The 5,221-nt window shown below is 40.7% G+C and overlaps 1 long non-coding RNA gene across 1 annotated transcript; it reads right to left on the reverse strand.

Moving 5' to 3' along the window:
- Positions 1–1,630, reverse strand: LOC111982415 (uncharacterized). Its single transcript, XR_002879743.2, has 3 exons — positions 1,556–1,630; positions 1,066–1,431; positions 1–733 (listed from the first exon to the last, which is right to left on the reverse strand). It is a non-coding gene; the product is annotated as an uncharacterized lncRNA (long non-coding RNA).
- Positions 1,631–5,221: the final 3,591 nt, after the last annotated feature.

Consider the following 5,221-nt stretch of genomic DNA (forward strand, 5'->3'; position numbering starts at 1 on the left):
AGTGTCTTGCTAGAGGGCACCTGTATACACCAAGGCCTGGTCAATCATCATCGTGACAAAAATAAAAGTAGATGCCACATGGGAAACAAAAAGTCCCGGCTAAACACAAACAACATCCATTAAATTCAGGGTCATCTGAATCTGAGGCATTGGGATTTTGCTGGGGAGTAGGGTTTGGTTGGACAATGGGATTTTGCTGGGGAGTAGGGTTTGGTTGGACAATGGGATTTTGCTGGGGATTAGGGTTTGGTTGGACAACGGGATTTTGCTGGGGAGTAGGGTTTGGTTGGACAACGGGATTTTGCTGGGGAGTAGGGTTTGGTTGGACAATGGGATTTAGCTGGTGAGTAGGGTTTGGTTGGACAATGGGATTTAGCTGGTGAGTAGGGTTTGGTTGGACAATGGGATTTAGCTGGTGAGTAGGGTTTGGTTGGACAACGGGATTTGTCTGAGTAGCAGAGTTTGGTGGTGAAGGAAGTATCACTGTACTGTATGAGGTATTCGGGGTAAACCTGATACTTTTCAAAAACTACAAACAGTTTGGGGTCTTGGATGTTGTCCACACAGCTGTCATAGAAGATGYATCCTCCGGTTTCTTTAGGAGGTGGTCTCACATAACTGGAGTTTCCCTCAGTGTAGTCTCCCACCAGCACACAACAAACAAACATAGACTTCACTCCTGACTGGCTGGTGAATCTGTGTGAGTACTTAGCATCCCTGGCAAAGTAACTTCCTGAAAATAAGATTTATTGACCATGTTTAGCTCAGTGTTTAGATGCTTTCATTTATTACATCTTAGCTATAAAGTGCCTTTGTTCTTACTGACAGTAAGATYAGGCAATTACAAGCCTTATTAAACCAGTTGTGACATTTTTCTATGTAAGAATATGTAATTGGCCATTTGAGCAAAACTTTTTTATTATATTGTTTATCCATTGGGCATACCCTAATAGTCTATGATATTCACAGACATGACAGCCTTTGTTTGTGCCAACACAACAGTTATTCACTTGGATTCATTGAAACATTGCATACACAAAGTATACTACTATACTGGCATCCAACCTTTTCCAAATGAAGTTCCATTTGTTCCACATAGCCTCCAGTCAAAGTTGTTTCTGCAAATGCTGTCAACATGTTTGGAGTCAGTTCCATGGAAAAGCTGCTTCTCATTGATGCTTGTCCCTGAGGATTTCATCTGATCTCTTTGCCTAAAAAGGAATATACTTGGGTCAATTAAACCCCAATTAAAGAAAAAACTAAATACATCTGTTTTTGATACTGTCTTTTAGAAACCTACAGCACGTAGAACTTCCATAGGATAGGGTTTTGCACTCTCTCGATGGTGCGTATGTTGAACCCCACTGTTGTTTTATCAAAAAGGGCCTTGATGTCTTTGTATTCCTTTGCTGAGTTTGGCAACATAACTCTCTGTGAAGACAGATTTACAGGAAGACAAACTCCTKATAAGCTCATTCATACTCAATGTTCTTTCAATGTAACGTGAGACTCCCAGTCAGTGAGTATTGACACAATGTTCAGTGTTTTGCATTACCTCAAAGCCAATCCCAGGCAACCGAGACTGGTCCCAGAAAGGTGGCACAGAAGAAGTGGGGGTATTAGATGTGCTTAAGAAAGAAGTGAGAACATACAAATTGTCATCAATGACCATTTGGTCCTCATCAAACAACAAAYATAATACACATCTGGAGACCCAATGTCATACTCAGTGAACCAAAATAAAATGTAGTAATCTTGTGTTTTTCCCCTAGAAAATCAGTCACTAATTGAGTTTGTTGTATTTCACTCTTACCTAGTAGCTCTCTGAACATCTATGGATGATTTGAACATCGGCCYTCTTCTTACCAGTCGTTGGGTGTGTGAGCTTGTATTTATCTGGATCATGACTAAAKATATATATTTCTCAGTTCAGAGACTAAAACGGGTATGCAAAAATGGATGAGTAACCTACAYACAAAACATGCAAGGTACTCCCTATCAACAATCAGATTTGACTATCCTGTGAGTTTCAGATGGGACAACATGTTTCATTGTTCAATCTTTAGTGTTCTGTAAACCTGTTTTTATGACCAGTATTTTAACTGTACTGTACCTACACTATACTGAATCACATCTGATACCTGCCTACCTTCCGAATTGACTTCATAGGTGAATCTTCCAGCAGTAAACTCAATCACTGAGCCACGAGATGGATCCTTGAACACCCTCTCTAGGTCCTCCACAGTCTTAGGACTAGGACTAGGATAGGATAGGAACTAGCAGGACTAGGACACACAACACACACACACACACACACACACAACACACACAACACACACACAACACACACACACACACACACACCACACACACACACACACACACCACACACACACACACACACAACACACCACACACACACACACACACACACACACACACACACACACACACACACAGGAGTCACTTATTTTCTTTTTGACATATTAGAGGGAGAAATTAGGTATCATCACTACATACTGGTGACAAATATGGAGTCCAGCCACCATGGTTTTCCTCCCAGTACCAGGTCCACTTGGTAACAAAGACAGCATCTGGCTGGTCCAGGGAGGAAACCGTAGCAAGGCGGCYAACTTTGCGGTGCCCACGAGTCATGGTGATAAAGTTAACCGGTGGTATCCGGTATCCTTTCCAATTTGTAAGTCGCTCTGGATAAGAGCGTCTGCTAAATGACTTAAATGTAAATGTAAATGTATCCTGCAACTGTAGGACAAAGGAACATCTTCAAAGCTTGTACTTCATTTTTACACATCCCCATTGTCTCACGGCATCCTAACAACATGTTGTGGACATACATACCTCTGGGTCTTTGCTGGGTCACAGTAGTCCCTTTCAATGCCCTCATTGTCTGGGATACGTGACCAGCCACATTCATTCTCCACCTCCCATTGGTATGGCGTAGTAGAATGGATGCCCTTGCACTTAGCTTAAATAGAAATCAATATCAGTTCAATAGACCTTGTTGATTAAGTCTGGGAAATTAGAAAATTGTGTTATTCAAAATACTGTAAAGAATTATTTACAATGTGAATGGTACTTCTCCACTGATAATACCCCAGTTCTATCGTAACTGAGTTGGATTGACKACCTCACTCTTCAGCTTGAAATGCTCCAGCCACACCACTGACTGCCTAACTTTTCAGTGCGCAACATGTCATGACGGCTATCTCTTGTGTTTGCAAGACAGAGGATCTGAGATCATGGACCGTGAGAAAGGAAGCTATACTGTTAAGCAAGCAGTAACAGTACCTCCTTGAGTGCAGCATCCAAAAATGAAGTCATGACAAATGTATTTTTTTCCTGTGGAAAATGTAAGATTTCATATTTTAATTTCAAATTAGTTTACAACGCAAGCTTGCAGTTTATTTGAAGACCACATTAAACCAAAATGCAGCAATACAGTTAAATAAACAATTCATGACATTCGCAACTCTCAACAGTTATGTGAGTGGCCAATAAGGTCAACATAAAGGTTTATGCAGTATTTCACAAAAATAATGATTCTGTAAAACTGTGTATTGCATTACCTCATGTAAAAAATAAAATATTATTTAGATCATTACCAAAGTTAGGCACATTTGTTGAACCTTCCATGTTTTCGAAAAATTGTAACCTCTTTAAGTACAACTCAGCATGTTRCATGGACGTTTGGTCCTCATCCTCCATTGAAGGATAAACACTTACAGACGTACTGTATATAGAGACAAGAAGAAGAAGAAAGAAGGAAGGAAGAACAACAACAGACTTCACTCCTCCTGCAGCTGTTGGATAGGCCTATAATGCTGATAGCCTTTAGTCTAATTTACTTTCACTTGCCCACTGTAGCCTACTATTACAGGTTAGGGTAGCTTACTCATCTACACTCTTACAAATAAATGTTCCAGTTGGAAGGTTATTCCGAGCGATGCCATAGGGGAACCTTAAATGGGATGGTTCTTTGAAGAACCATACACAAATCAATATAAGGTTATACAAAAAAACGTTTTATGGTTATTTGTGGGACTGCACTGCTGAATGAAAATGAGGGTTGTTTTATCATTGTAGGGTGTTGAGCAWTATTTGCATATTTCCCAGGGTGCCTTTCAAGTGAATTTTAGAGTTGCTAGTGACATTCATACATTTTCAGTCCTTTGACGTTCACCAAGTGAGATCCGAAGTGAATATTTTTTTATACAGTTGAAGTCGGAAGTTTACATACACTTAGGTTGGAGTCATTAAAACTCGTTTTTCAACCACTCCACAAATTTCTTGTTAACAAACTATACTTTTGGCAAGTCGGTTAGGACATCTACTTTGTGCATGACACAAGTCATTTTTGACTGTATCACTGTATCACAATTCTAGTGGGTCAGAAGTGTACATACACTAAGTTGATTGTGCCTTTAAACAGCTTGGTAAATTCCAGAAAATTATGTAATGGCTTTAGAAGCTTCTGATAGGSTAATTGACATCATTTAAATCAATTGGAGGTGTACCTGGGGATGTATTTCAAGGCCTACCTTCAAACTCAGTGCCTCTTTGCTTGACATCAAAGGAAAATCAAAAGAAATCAGCCAAGACCTCAGAAAAATATTTGTAGACCTCTACAGGTCTGGTTCATCCTTGGGAGCAATTTCCAAATGCCTGAAGGTACCACGTTCATTTGTACAAACAATAGTATGCAAGTATAAACACCATGGGACCACGCAGCCGTCATACCGCTCAGGAAGGAGACAGAACGCGTTTCTGTCTCCTAGAGATGAACGTACTTCGCTGCGAAAAGTGCAAATCAATCCCAGAACAACAGCAAAGGACCTTGTGAAGATTCTGGAGTAAACAGGTACAAAAGTATCTATATCCGCAGTAATCCGAGTCCTATATCGACATAACCTGAAAGGCCGCTCAGCAAGGAAGAAGCCACTGCTCCCAAACCACCATAAAAAAGCCAGACTACAGTTTGCAACTGCACATGGGGACAAAGATTGTACTTTTTGGAGAAATGTCCTCTGGTCTGATGAAACAAAAATAGAAATGTTTGGCCATAATGACCATCGTTATGTTTGGAGGAAAAAGGGGAGACTTGCAAGCTGAAGAACACCATCCCAACCGTGAAGCACGGGGCTGGCAGCATCATGTTGGGGGGGTGCTTTGCTGCAGGAGGGCCTGGTGCACTTCACCAGAA

This window comes from Salvelinus sp. IW2-2015, linkage group LG3 (assembly GCF_002910315.2).
Source record: "Salvelinus sp. IW2-2015 linkage group LG3, ASM291031v2, whole genome shotgun sequence".
Taxonomy (NCBI): Eukaryota; Metazoa; Chordata; class Actinopteri; order Salmoniformes; family Salmonidae; genus Salvelinus; species Salvelinus sp. IW2-2015.